Raw genomic sequence first — 16,342 nt, 5'->3', positions numbered from 1 at the left:
CAAGATTTGCACTGAATATTGAATGAAACAGCTTTCTCTCATAGAGAGACAAGCTTTTGAGCAGATTTGGGCTAGTTTTCACTTCATTTCAACAGAAGCACTATTTCAACATAACTGGTCTCAGAAACCTGTAAACTGACAATCTTGAGCATTGAAGTCCTAATATAAGGTTTTGTGCATATAACTTCTAACACATTAAAAACTGTTTTACAGCATTGCAAAAACATTTATATTTCATAAGGCATAAGCATCTTTCAGTTTGGCAAGATTTGCACTGAACATTGAATGAAGCAGCTTTCTCTCATAGAGAGACAAGCTTTTGAGCAGATTTGGGCTAGATTTCATTTCATTTGAACAGAAGCACTATTTCAACATTACTGGTCTCAGAAACCTGTAAACTGACAATCTTGAGCATTGAAGTCTTAATATAAGGTTTTGTGCATATAACTTGTAACACATTAAAAACTGTTTTACAGCATTGCAAAAACATTGTATTTCATAAGGCATAAGCATCTTTCAGTTTGGCAAGATTTGCACTGAATATTGAATGAAACAGCTTTCTCTCATAGAGAGACAAGCTTTTGAGCAGATTTGGGCTAGATTTCACTTCATTTGAACAGAAGCACTATTTCAACATTACTGGTCTCAGAAACCTGTAAACTGACAATCTTGAGCATTGAAGTCCTAATATAAGGTTTTGTGCGTATAACTTCTAACACATTGAAAACTTTCTTACAGCATTGCAAAAACATTGTATTTCATAAGGCATAAGCATCTTTCAGTTTGGCAAGATTTGCACTGAATATTGAATGAAACAGCTTTCTCTCATAGAGAGACAAGCTTTTGAGCAGATTTGGGCTAGATTTCACTTCATTTGAACAGAAGCACTATTTCAACATTACTGGTCTCAGAAAACTGTAAACTGACAATCTTGAGCATTGAAGTCCTAATATAAGGTTTTGTGCATATAACTTCTAACACATTCAAAACTGTTTTACAGCATTGCAAAAACATTGTATTTCATAAGGCATAAGCATTTTTCAGTTTGGCAAGATTTGCACTGAATATTGAATGAAACAGCTTTCTCTCATAGAGAGACAAGCTTTTGAGCAGATTTGGGCTAGATTTCACTTCATTTAAACAGAAGCACTATTTCAACATAACTGGTCTCAGAAACCTGTAAACTGACAATCTTGAGCATTGAAGTCCTAACATAAGGTTTTGTGCATATAACTTCTAACACATTAAAAACTGTCTTAGAGCATTGCAAAAACATTTATATTTCATAAGGCATAAGCATCTTTCAGTTTGACAAGATTTGCACTGAACATTGAATGAAGCAGCTCTATCTCACAGAGAGAAAGGCTTTTGAGCAGATTTGGGCTAGATTTCACTTCATTTGTACAGAAGCACTATTTCAACATTACTGGTTTCAGAAACCAGTAAACTGACAATCTTGAGCATTGAAGTCCTAATATAAGGTTTTGTGCATATAACTTCTAACACATTAAAAACTGTTTTACAGCATTGCAAAAACATTGTATTTCATAAGGCATAAGCATCTTTTAGTTTGGCAAGATTTGCACTGAATATTGAATGAAACAGCTTTCTCTCATAGAGAGACAAGCTTTTGAGCAGATTTGGGCTAGATTTCACTTCATTTGAACAGAAGCACTATTTCAACATTACTGGTCTCAGAAACCTGTAAACTGACAATCTTGAGCATTGAAGTCCTAATTTAAGGTTTTGTGCATATAACTTCTAACACATTAAAAACTGTTTTACAGCATTGCAAAAACATTTATATTTCATAAGACATTAAGCATCTTTCAGTTTGGAAAGATTTGCACTGAACATTGCATGAAGCAGCTCTATCTCACAGAGAGACAAGCTTTTGAGCAGATTTGGGCTAGATTTCACTTCATTTGAACAGAAGCACTATTTCAACATTACTGGTCTCAGAAACCTGTAAATTGACAATCTTGAGCATTGAAGTCCTAATATAAGGTTTTGTGCATATAACTTCTAACACATTCAAAACTGTTTTACAGCATTGCAAAAACATTGTATTTCATAAGGCATAAGCATCTTTCAGTTTGGCAAGATTTGCACTGAATATTGAATGAAACAGCTTTCTCTCATAGAGAGACAAGCTTTTGAGCAGATTTGGGCTAGATTTCATTTCATTTGAACAGAAGCACTATTTCAACATTACTGGTCTCAGAAACCTGTAAACTGACAATCTTGAGCATTGAAGTCTTAATATAAGGTTTTGTGCATATAACTTCTAACACATTAAAAGCTGTCTTAGAGCATTGCAAAAACATTTATATTTCATAAGGCATAAGCATCTTTCAGTTTGGCAAGATTTGCACTGAATATTGAATGAAACAGCTTTCTCTCATGGAGAGACAAGCTTTTGAGCAGATTTGGGCTAGATTTCACTTCATTTGAACAGAAGCACTATTTCAACATTACTGGTCTCAGAAACCTGTAAACTGACAATCTTGAGCATTGAAGTCCTAGTATAAGGTTTTGTGCATATAACTTCTAACACATTAAAAACTGACTTACAGCATTGCAAAAACATTGTATTTCATAAGGCATAAGCATGTTTCAGTCTGGCAAGATTTGCACTGAATATTGAATGAAACAGCTTTCTCTCATAGAGAGACAAGCTTTTGAGCAGATTTGGGCTAGATTTCACTTCATTTGACCAGATGCACTATTTCAACATTACTGGTCTCAGAAACCTGTAAACTGACAATCTTGAGCATTGAAGTCCTAACATAAGTTTTTGTGCATATAACTTCTAACACATTGAAAACTGTCTTACAGCATTGCAAAAACATTGTATTTCATAAGGCATAAGCATCTTTCAGTTTGGCAAGATTTGCACTGAATATTGAATGAAGCAGCTTTCTCTCATAGAGAGACAAGCTTTTGAGCAGATTTGGGCTAGTTTTCACTTCATTTCAACAGAAGCACTATTTCAACATAACTGGTCTCAGAAACCTGTAAACTGACAATCTTGAGCATTGAAGTCCTAATATAAGGTTTTGTGCATATAACTTCTAACACATTAAAAACTGTTTTACAGCATTGCAAAAACATTTATATTTCATAAGGCATAAGCATCTTTCAGTTTGGCAAGATTTGCACTGAACATTGAATGAAGCAGCTTTCTCTCATAGAGAGACAAGCTTTTGAGCAGATTTGGGCTAGATTTCATTTCATTTGAACAGAAGCACTATTTCAACATTACTGGTCTCAGAAACCTGTAAACTGACAATCTTGAGCATTGAAGTCTTAATATAAGGTTTTGTGCATATAACTTGTAACACATTAAAAACTGTTTTACGGCATTGCAAAAACATTGTATTTCATAAGGCATAAGCATCTTTCAGTTTGGCAAGATTTGCACTGAATATTGAATGAAACAGCTTTCTCTCATAGAGAGACAAGCTTTTGAGCAGATTTGGGCTAGATTTCACTTCATTTGAACAGAAGCACTATTTCAACATTACTGGTCTCAGAAACCTGTAAACTGACAATCTTGAGCATTGAAGTCCTAATATAAGGTTTTGTGCGTATAACTTCTAACACATTGAAAACTGTCTTACAGCATTGCAAAAACATTGTATTTCATAAGGCATAAGCATCTTTCAGTTTGGCAAGATTTGCACTGAATATTGAATGAAACAGCTTTCTCTCATAGAGAGACAAGCTTTTGAGCAGATTTGGGCTAGATTTCACTTCATTTGAACAGAAGCACTATTTCAACATTACTGGTCTCAGAAACCTGTAAACTGACAATCTTGAGCATTGAAGTCCTAATATAAGGTTTTGTGCATATAACTTCTAACACATTCAAAACTGTTTTACAGCATTGCAAAAACATTGTATTTCATAAGGCATAAGCATCTTTCAGTTTGGCAAGATTTGCACTGAATATTGAATGAAACAGCTTTCTCTCATAGAGAGACAAGCTTTTGAGCAGATTTGGGCTAGATTTCACTTCATTTAAACAGAAGCACTATTTCAACATAACTGGTCTCAGAAACCTGTAAACTGACAATCTTGAGCATTGAAGTCCTAACATAAGGTTTTGTGCATATAACTTCTAACACATTAAAAACTGTCTTAGAGCATTGCAAAAACATTTATATTTCATAAGGCATAAGCATCTTTCAGTTTGACAAGATTTGCACTGAACATTGAATGAAGCAGCTCTATCTCACAGAGAGACAAGCTTTTGAGCAGATTTGGGCTAGATTTCACTTCATTTGTACAGAAGCACTATTTCAACATTACTGGTTTCAGAAACCAGTAAACTGACAATCTTGAGCATTGAAGTCCTAATATAAGGTTTTGTGCATATAACTTCTAACACATTAAAAACTGTTTTACAGCATTGCAAAAACATTTATATTTCATAAGACATTAAGCATCTTTCAGTTTGGAAAGATTTGCACTGAACATTGCATGAAGCAGCTCTATCTCACAGAGAGACAAGCTTTTGAGCAGATTTGGGCTAGATTTCACTTCATTTGAACAGAAGCACTATTTCAACATTACTGGTCTCAGAAACCTGTAAATTGACAATCTTGAGCATTGAAGTCCTAATATAAGGTTTTGTGCATATAACTTCTAACACATTCAAAACTGTTTTACAGCATTGCAAAAACATTGTATTTCATAAGGCATAAGCATCTTTCAGTTTGGCAAGATTTGCACTGAATATTGAATGAAACAGCTTTCTCTCATAGAGAGACAAGCTTTTGAGCAGATTTGGGCTAGATTTCATTTCATTTGAACAGAAGCACTATTTCAACATTACTGGTCTCAGAAACCTGTAAACTGACAATCTTGAGCATTGAAGTCTTAATATAAGGTTTTGTGCATATAACTTCTAACACATTAAAAACTGTCTTAGAGCATTGCAAAAACATTTATATTTCATAAGGCATAAGCATCTTTCAGTTTGGCAAGATTTGCACTGAATATTGAATGAAACAGCTTTCTCTCATAGAGAGACAAGCTTTTGAGCAGATTTGGGCTAGATTTCACTTCATTTGAACAGAAGCACTATTTCAACATTACTGGTCTCAGAAACCTGTAAACTGACAATCTTGAGCATTGAAGTCCTAGTATAAGGTTTTGTGCATATAACTTCTAACACATTAAAAACTGACTTACAGCATTGCAAAAACATTGTATTTCATAAGGCATAAGCATGTTTCAGTCTGGCAAGATTTGCACTGAATATTGAATGAAACAGCTTTCTCTCATAGAGAGACAACCTTTTGAGCAGATTTGGGCTAGATTTCACTTCATTTGAACAGAAGCACTATTTTAACATAACTGGTCTCAGAAACCTGTAAACTGACAATCTTGAGCATTGAAGTCTTAATATAAGGTTTTGTGCATATAACTTGTAACACATTAAAAACTGTTTTACAGCATTGCAAAAACATTGTATTTCATAAGGCATAAGCATCTTTCAGTTTGGCAAGATTTGCACTGAATATTGAATGGAGCAGCTTTCTCTCATAGAGAGACAAGCTTTTGAGCAGATTTGGGCTAGATTTCACTTCATTTAAACAGAAGCACTATTTCAACATTACTGGTCTCAGAAACCTGTAAACTGACAATCTTGAGCATTGAAGTCCTAATATAAGGTTTTGTGCATATAACTTCTAACACATTCAAAACTGTTTTACAGCATTGCAAAAACATTGTATTTCATAAGGCATAAGCATCTTTCAGTTTGGCAAGATTTGCACTGAATATTGAATGAAGCAGCTCTATCTCACAGAGAGATAAGCTTTTGAGCAGATTTGGGCTAGATTTCACTTCATTTGTACAGAAGCAGTATTTCAACATTACTGGTTTCAGAAACCTGTAAACTGACAATCTTGAGCATTGAAGTCCTAATATAAGGTTTTGTGCATATAACTTCTAACACATTAAAAACTGTTTTACAGCATTGCAAAAATGTTGTATTTCATAAGGCATAAGCATCTTTCAGTTTGGCAAGATTTGCACTGAATATTGAATGAAACAGCTTTCTCTCATAGAGAGACAAGCTTTTGAGCAGATTTGGGCTAGATTTCACTTCATTTGAACAGAAGCACTATTTCAACATTACTGGTCTCAGAAACCTGTAAACTGACAATCTTGAGCATTGAAGTCCTAATATAAGGTTTTGTGCATATAACTTCTAACACATTAAAAACTGTCTCACTGCATTGCAGAAATAATTTTATTTCATAAGACATAAGCATCTTTCAGTTTGGAAAGATTTGCACTGAACATTGCATGAAGCAGCTCTATCTCACAGAGAGACAAGCTTTTGAGCAGATTTGGGCTAGATTTCACTTCATTTCAACAAAAGCACTATTCAGTATTACTGGTCTCATAAACCTGTAAACTGACAATCTTGAGCATTGAAGTCCTAATATAAGGTTTTGTGCATATAACTTCTAACACATTCAAAACTGTTTTACAGCATTGCAAAAACATTGTATTTCATAAGGCATAAGCATCTTTCAGTTTGGCAAGATTTGCACTGAATATTGAATGGAGCAGCTTTCTCTCATAGAGAGACAAGGTTTTGAGCAGATTTGGGCTAGATTTCACTTCATTTAAACAGAAGCACTATTTCAACATAACTGGTCTCAGAAACCTGTAAACTGACAATCTTGAGCATTGAAGTCCTAACATAAGGTTTTGTGCATATAACTTCTAACACATTAAAAACTGTTTTACAGCATTGCAAAAACATTTATATTTCATAAGGCATAAGCATCTTTCAGTTTGGAAAGATTTGCACTGAACATTGAATGAAGCAGCTTTCTCTCATAGAGAGACAAGCTTTTGAGCAGATTTGGGCTAGATTTCATTTCATTTGAACAGAAGCACTATTTCAACATTACTGGTCTCAGAAACCTGTAAACTGACAATCTTGAGCATTGAAGTCTTAATATAAGGTTTTGTGCATATAACTTGTAACACATTAAAAACTGTTTTACAGCATTGCAAAAACATTGTATTTCATAAGGCATAAGCATCTTTCAGTTTGGCAAGATTTGCACTGAATATTGAATGAAACAGCTTTCTCTCATAGAGAGACAAGCTTTTGAGCAGATTTGGGCTAGATTTGACTTCATTTGAACAGAAGCACTATTTCAACATTTTTGGTCTCAGAAACCTGTAAACTGACAATCTTGAGCATTGAAGTCCTAATATAAGGTTTTGTGCATATAACTTCTAACACATTCAAAACTGTTTTACAGCATTGCAAAAACATTGTATTTCATAAGGCATAAGCATCTTTCAGTTTGGCAAGATTTGCACTGAATATTGAATGAAACAGCTTTCTCTCATAGAGAGACAAGCTTTTGAGCAGATTTGGGCTAGATTTCACTTCATTTGAACAGAAGCACTATTTCAACATTACTGGTCTCAGAAACCTGTAAACTGACAATCTTGAGCATTGAAGTCCTAATATAAGGTTTTGTGCATATAACTTCTAACACATTAAAAACTGTCTTACAGCATTGCAAAAACATTGTATTTCATAAGGCATAAGCATCTTTCAGTTTGGCAAGATTTGCACTGAATATTGAATGAAACAGCTTTCTCTCATAGAGAGACAAGCTTTTGAGCAGATTTGGGCTAGATTTCACTTCATTTGAACAGAAGCACTATTTCAACATTACTGGTCTCAGAAACCTGTAAACTGACAATCTTGAGCATTGAAGTCCTAATATAAGGTTTTGTGCATATAACTTCTAACACATTCAAAACTGTTTTACAGCATTGCAAAAACATTGTATTTCATAAGGCATAAGCATCTTTCAGTTTGGCAAGATTTGCACTGAATATTGAATGAAACAGCTTTCTCTCATAGAGAGACAAGCTTTTGAGCAGATTTGGGCTAGATTTCACTTCATTTGAACAGAAGCACTATTTCAACATTACTGGTCTCAGAAACCTGTAAACTGACAATCTTGAGCATTGAAGTCCTAATATAAGGTTTTGTGCATATAACTTCTAACACATTCAAAACTGTTTTACAGCACTGCAAAAACATTGTATTTCATAAGGCATAAGCATCTTTCAGTTTGGCAAGATTTGCACTGAATATTGAATGAAACAGCTTTCTCTCATAGAGAGACAAGCTTTTGAGCAGATTTGGGCTAGATTTCACTTCATTTGAACAGAAGCACTATTTCAACATTACTGGTCTCAGAAACCTGTAAACTGACAATCTTGAGCATTGAAGTCCTAATATAAGGTTTTGTGCATATAACTTCTAACACATTAAAAACTGTCTTACAGCATTGCAAAAACATTGTATTTCATAAGGCATAAGCATCTTTCAGTTTGGCAAGATTTGCACTGAATATTGAATGAAACAGCTTTCTCTCATAGAGAGACAAGCTTTTGAGCAGATTTGGGCTAGATTTCACTTCATTTGAACAGAAGCACTATTTCAACATTACTGGTCTCAGAAACCTGTAAACTGACAATCTTGAGCATTGAAGTCCTAATATAAGGTTTTGTGAATATAACTTCTAACACATTCAAAACTGTTTTACAGCATTGCAAAAACATTGTATTTCATAAGGCATAAGCATCTTTCAGTTTGGCAAGATTTGCACTGAATATTGAATGAAACAGCTTTCTCTCATAGAGAGACAAGCTTTTGAGCAGATTTGGGCTAGATTTCACTTCATTTAAACAGAAGCACTATTTCAACATTACTGGTCTCAGAAACCTGTAAACTGACAATCTTGAGCATTGAAGTCCTAACATAAGGTTTTGTGCATATAACTTCTAACACATTAAAAACTGTCTTAGAGCATTGCAAAAACATTTATATTTCATAAGGCATAAGCATCTTTCAGTTTGACAAGATTTGCACTGAACATTGAATGAAGCAGCTCTATCTCACAGAGAGACAAGCTTTTGAGCAGATTTGGGCTAGATTTCACTTCATTTGTACAGAAGCACTATTTCAACATTACTGGTTTCAGAAACCAGTAAACTGACAATCTTGAGCATTGAAGTCCTAATATAAGGTTTTGTGCATATAAATTCTAACACATTAAAAACTGTTTTACAGCATTGCAAAAACATTGTATTTCATAAGGCATGAGCATCTTTTAGTTTGGCAAGATTTGCACTGAATATTGAATGAAACAGCTTTCTCTCATAGAGAGACAAGCTTTTGAGCAGATTTGGGCTAGATTTCACTTCATTTGAACAGAAGCACTATTTCAACATTACTGGTCTCAGAAACCTGTAAACTGACAATCTTGAGCATTGAAGTCCTAATTTAAGGTTTTGTGCATATAACTTCTAACACATTAAAAACTGTCTTAGAGCATTGCAAAAACATTTATATTTCATAAGGCATACGCATCTTTCAGTTTGACAAGATTTGCACTGAACATTGAATGAAGCAGCTCTATCTCACAGAGAGACAAGCTTTTGAGCAGATTTGGGCTAGATTTCACTTCATTTGTACAGAAGCACTATTTCAACATTACTGGTTTCAGAAACCAGTAAACTGACAATCTTGAGCATTGAAGTCCTAATATAAGGTTTTGTGCATATAACTTCTAACACATTAAAAACTGTTTTACAGCATTGCAAAAACATTGTATTTCATAAGGCATAAGCATCTTTCAGTTTGGCAAGATTTGCACTGAATATTGAATGAAACAGCTTTCTCTCATAGAGAGACAAGCTTTTGAGCAGATTTGGGCTAGATTTCACTTCATTTGAACAGAAGCACTATTTCAACATTACTGGTCTCAGAAACCTGTAAACTGACAATCTTGAGCATTGAAGTCCTAATTTAAGGTTTTGTGCATATAACTTCTAACACATTAAAAACTGTTTTACAGCATTGCAAAAACATTTATATTTCATAAGACATTAAGCATCTTTCAGTTTGGAAAGATTTGCACTGAACATTGCATGAAGCAGCTCTATCTCACAGAGAGACAAGCTTTTGAGCAGATTTGGGCTAGATTTCATTTCATTTGAACAGAAGCACTATTTCAACATTACTGGTCTCAGAAACCTGTAAACTGACAATCTTGAGCATTGAAGTCTTAATATAAGGTTTTGTGCATATAACTTCTAACACATTAAAAACTGTCTTAGAGCATTGCAAAAACATTTATATTTCATAAGGCATAAGCATCTTTCAGTTTGGCAAGATTTGCACTGAATATTGAATGAAACAGCTTTCTCTCATAGAGAGACAAGCTTTTGAGCAGATTTGGGCTAGATTTCACTTCATTTGAACAGAAGCACTATTTCAACATTACTGGTCTCAGAAACCTGTAAACTGACAATCTTGAGCATTGAAGTCCTAGTATAAGGTTTTGTGCATATAACTTCTAACACATTAAAAACTGACTTACAGCATTGCAAAAACATTGTATTTCAAAAGGCATAAGCATGTTTCAGTCTGGCAAGATTTGCACTGAATATTGAATGAAACAGCTTTCTCTCATAGAGAGACAAGCTTTTGAGCAGATTTGGGCTAGATTTCACTTCATTTGACCAGATGCACTATTTCAACATTACTGGTCTCAGAAACCTGTAAACTGACAATCTTGAGCATTGAAGTCCTAACATAAGTTTTTGTGCATATAACTTCTAACACATTGAAAACTGTCTTACAGCATTGCAAAAACATTGTATTTCATAAGGCATAAGCATCTTTCAGTTTGGCAAGATTTGCACTGAATATTGAATGAAGCAGCTTTCTCTCATAGAGAGACAAGCTTTTGAGCAGATTTGGGCTAGTTTTCACTTCATTTCAACAGAAGCACTATTTCAACATAACTGGTCTCAGAAACCTGTAAACTGACAATCTTGAGCATTGAAGTCCTAATATAAGGTTTTGTGCATATAACTTCTAACACATTAAAAACTGTTTTACAGCATTGCAAAAACATTTATATTTCATAAGGCATAAGCATCTTTCAGTTTGGCAAGATTTGCACTGAACATTGAATGAAGCAGCTTTCTCTCATAGAGAGACAAGCTTTTGAGCAGATTTGGGCTAGATTTCATTTCATTTGAACAGAAGCACTATTTCAACATTACTGGTCTCAGAAACCTGTAAACTGACAATCTTGAGCATTGAAGTCTTAATATAAGGTTTTGTGCATATAACTTGTAACACATTAAAAACTGTTTTACAGCATTGCAAAAACATTGTATTTCATAAGGCATAAGCATCTTTCAGTTTGGCAAGATTTGCACTGAATATTGAATGAAACAGCTTTCTCTCATAGAGAGACAAGCTTTTGAGCAGATTTGGGCTAGATTTCACTTCATTTGAACAGAAGCACTATTTCAACATTACTGGTCTCAGAAACCTGTAAACTGACAATCTTGAGCATTGAAGTCCTAATATAAGGTTTTGTGCGTATAACTTCTAACACATTGAAAACTGTCTTACAGCATTGCAAAAACATTGTATTTCATAAGGCATAAGCATCTTTCAGTTTGGCAAGATTTGCACTGAATATTGAATGAAACAGCTTTCTCTCATAGAGAGACAAGCTTTTGAGCAGATTTGGGCTAGATTTCACTTCATTTGAACAGAAGCACTATTTCAACATTACTGGTCTCAGAAACCTGTAAACTGACAATCTTGAGCATTGAAGTCCTAGTATAAGGTTTTGTGCATATAACTTCTAACACATTAAAAACTGACTTACAGCATTGCAAAAACATTGTATTTCATAAGGCATAAGCATGTTTCAGTCTGGCAAGATTTGCACTGAATATTGAATGAAACAGCTTTCTCTCATAGAGAGACAAGCTTTTGAGCAGATTTGGGCTAGATTTCACTTCATTTGACCAGATGCACTATTTCAACATTACTGGTCTCAGAAACCTGTAAACTGACAATCTTGAGCATTGAAGTCCTAACATAAGTTTTTGTGCATATAACTTCTAACACATTGAAAACTGTCTTACAGCATTGCAAAAACATTGTATTTCATAAGGCATAAGCATCTTTCAGTTTGGCAAGATTTGCACTGAATATTGAATGAAGCAGCTTTCTCTCATAGAGAGACAAGCTTTTGAGCAGATTTGGGCTAGTTTTCACTTCATTTGAACAGAAGCACTATTTCAACATAACTGGTCTCAGAAACCTGTAAACTGACAATCTTGAGCATTGAAGTCCTAACATAAGGTTTTGTGCATATAACTTCTAACACATTAAAAACTGTCTTAGAGCATTGCAAAAACATTTATATTTCATAAGGCATAAGCATCTTTCAGTTTGACAAGATTTGCACTGAACATTGAATGAAGCAGCTCTATCTCACAGAGAGACAAGCTTTTGAGCAGATTTGGGCTAGATTTCACTTCATTTGTACAGAAGCACTATTTCAACATTACTGGTTTCAGAAACCAGTAAACTGACAATCTTGAGCATTGAAGTCCTAATATAAGGTTTTGTGCATATAACTTCTAACACATTAAAAACTGTTTTACAGCATTGCAAAAACATTGTATTTCATAAGGCATAAGCATCTTTCAGTTTGGCAAGATTTGCACTGAATATTGAATGAAACAGCTTTCTCTCATAGAGAGACAAGCTTTTGAGCAGATTTGGGCTAGATTTCACTTCATTTGAACAGAAGCACTATTTCAACATTACTGGTCTCAGAAACCTGTAAACTGACAATCTTGAGCATTGAAGTCCTAATTTAAGGTTTTGTGCATATAACTTCTAACACATAAAAAACTGTTTTACAGCATTGCAAAAACATTTATATTTCATAAGACATTAAGCATCTTTCAGTTTGGAAAGATTTGCACTGAACATTGCATGAAGCAGCTCTATCTCACAGAGAGACAAGCTTTTGAGCAGATTTGGGCTAGATTTCATTTCATTTGAACAGAAGCACTATTTCAACATTACTGGTCTCAGAAACCTGTAAACTGACAATCTTGAGCATTGAAGTCTTAATATAAGGTTTTGTGCATATAACTTCTAACACATTAAAAACTGTCTTAGAGCATTGCAAAAACATTTATATTTCATAAGGCATAAGCATCTTTCAGTTTGGCAAGATTTGCACTGAATATTGAATGAAACAGCTTTCTCTCATAGAGAGACAAGCTTTTGAGCAGATTTGGGCTAGATTTCACTTCATTTGAACAGAAGCACTATTTCAACATTACTGGTCTCAGAAACCTGTAAACTGACAATCTTGAGCATTGAAGTCCTAGTATAAGGTTTTGTGCATATAACTTCTAACACATTAAAAACTGACTTACAGCATTGCAAAAACATTGTATTTCAAAAGGCATAAGCATGTTTCAGTCTGGCAAGATTTGCACTGAATATTGAATGAAACAGCTTTCTCTCATAGAGAGACAAGCTTTTGAGCAGATTTGGGCTAGATTTCACTTCATTTGACCAGATGCACTATTTCAACATTACTGGTCTCAGAAACCTGTAAACTGACAATCTTGAGCATTGAAGTCCTAACATAAGTTTTTGTGCATATAACTTCTAACACATTGAAAACTGTCTTACAGCATTGCAAAAACATTGTATTTCATAAGGCATAAGCATCTTTCAGTTTGGCAAGATTTGCACTGAATATTGAATGAAGCAGCTTTCTCTCATAGAGAGACAAGCTTTTGAGCAGATTTGGGCTAGTTTTCACTTCATTTCAACAGAAGCACTATTTCAACATAACTGGTCTCAGAAACCTGTAAACTGACAATCTTGAGCATTGAAGTCCTAATATAAGGTTTTGTGCATATAACTTCTAACACATTAAAAACTGTTTTACAGCATTGCAAAAACATTTATATTTCATAAGGCATAAGCATCTTTCAGTTTGGCAAGATTTGCACTGAACATTGAATGAAGCAGCTTTCTCTCATAGAGAGACAAGCTTTTGAGCAGATTTGGGCTAGATTTCATTTCATTTGAACAGAAGCACTATTTCAACATTACTGGTCTCAGAAACCTGTAAACTGACAATCTTGAGCATTGAAGTCTTAATATAAGGTTTTGTGCATATAACTTGTAACACATTAAAAACTGTTTTACAGCATTGCAAAAACATTGTATTTCATAAGGCATAAGCATCTTTCAGTTTGGCAAGATTTGCACTGAATATTGAATGAAACAGCTTTCTCTCATAGAGGGACAAGCTTTTGAGCAGATTTGGCCTAGATTTCACTTCATTTGAACAGAAGCACTATTTCAACATTACTGGTCTCAGAAACCTGTAAACTGACAATCTTGAGCATTGAAGTCCTAATATAAGGTTTTGTGCGTATAACTTCTAACACATTGAAAACTGTCTTACAGCATTGCAAAAACATTGTATTTCATAAGGCATAAGCATCTTTCAGTTTGGCAAGATTTGCACTGAATATTGAATGAAACAGCTTTCTCTCATAGAGAGACAAGCTTTTGAGCAGATTTGGGCTAGATTTCACTTCATTTGAACAGAAGCACTATTTCAACATTACTGGTCTCAGAAACCTGTAAACTGACAATCTTGAGCATTGAAGTCCTAATATAAGGTTTTGTGCATATAACTTCTAACACATTAAAAACTGTTTTACAGCATTGCAAAAACATTGTATTTCATAAGGCATAAGCATCTTTCAGTTTGGCAAGATTTGCACTGAATATTGAATGAAACAGCTTTCTCTCATAGAGAGACAAGCTTTTGAGCAGATTTGGGCTAGATTTCACTTCATTTGAACAGAAGCACTATTTCAACATTACTGGTCTCAGAAACCTGTAAACTGACAATCTTAAACATTGAAGTCCTAGTATAAGGTTTTGTGCATATAACTTCTAACACATTAAAAACTGACTTACAGCATTGCAAAAACATTGTATTTCAAAAGGCATAAGCATGTTTCAGTCTGGCAAGATTTGCACTGAATATTGAATGAAACAGCTTTCTCTCATAGAGAGACAAGCTTTTGAGCAGATTTGGGCTAGATTTCACTTCATTTGACCAGATGCACTATTTCAACATTACTGGTCTCAGAAACCTGTAAACTGACAATCTTGAGCATTGAAGTCCTAACATAAGTTTTTGTGCATATAACTTCTAACACATTGAAAACTGTCTTACAGCATTGCAAAAACATTGTATTTCATAAGGCATAAGCATCTTTCAGTTTGGCAAGATTTGCACTGAATATTGAATGAAGCAGCTTTCTCTCATAGAGAGACAAGCTTTTGAGCAGATTTGGGCTAGTTTTCACTTCATTTCAACAGAAGCACTATTTCAACATAACTGGTCTCAGAAACCTGTAAACTGACAATCTTGAGCATTGAAGTCCTAATATAAGGTTTTGTGCATATAACTTCTAACACATTAAAAACTGTTTTACAGCATTGCAAAAACATTTATATTTCATAAGGCATAAGCATCTTTCAGTTTGGCAAGATTTGCACTGAACATTGAATGAAGCAGCTTTCTCTCATAGAGAGACAAGCTTTTGAGCAGATTTGGGCTAGATTTCATTTCATTTGAACAGAAGCACTATTTCAACATTACTGGTCTCAGAAACCTGTAAACTGACAATCTTGAGCATTGAAGTCTTAATATAAGGTTTTGTGCATATAACTTGTAACACATTAAAAACTGTTTTACAGCATTGCAAAAACATTGTATTTCATAAGGCATAAGCATCTTTCAGTTTGGCAAGGTTTGCACTGAATATTGAATGAAACAGCTTTCTCTCATAGAGAGACAAGCTTTTGAGCAGATTTGGGCTAGATTTCACTTCATTTGAACAGAAGCACTATTTCAACATTACTGGTCTCAGAAAACTGTAAACTGACAATCTTGAGCATTGAAGTCCTAATATAAGGTTTTGTGCGTATAACTTCTAACACATTGAAAACTGTCTTACAGCATTGCAAAAACATTGTATTTCATAAGGCATAAGCATCTTTCAGTTTGGCAAGATTTGCACTGAATATTGAATGAAACAGCTTTCTCTCATAGAGAGACAAGCTTTTGAGCAGATTTGGGCTAGATTTCACTTCATTTGAACAGAAGCACTATTTCAACATTACTGGTCTCAGAAACCTGTAAACTGACAATCTTGAGCATTGAAGTCCTAATATAAGGTTTTGTGCATATAACTTCTAACACATTCAAAACTGTTTTACAGCATTGCAAAAACATTGTATTTCATAAGGCATAAGCATTTTTCAGTTTGGCAAGATTTGCACTGAATATTGAATGAAACAGCTTTCTCTCATAGAGAGACAAGCTTTTGAGCAGATTTGGGCTAG

The sequence above is a fragment of the Carassius carassius genome, chromosome 39 (genome assembly GCF_963082965.1).
Source record: "Carassius carassius chromosome 39, fCarCar2.1, whole genome shotgun sequence".
Classification (NCBI taxonomy): domain Eukaryota; kingdom Metazoa; phylum Chordata; class Actinopteri; order Cypriniformes; family Cyprinidae; genus Carassius; species Carassius carassius.
The sequence above is the reverse complement of the archived record's forward strand: the minus strand, read 5'-3'. Positions refer to the sequence as shown.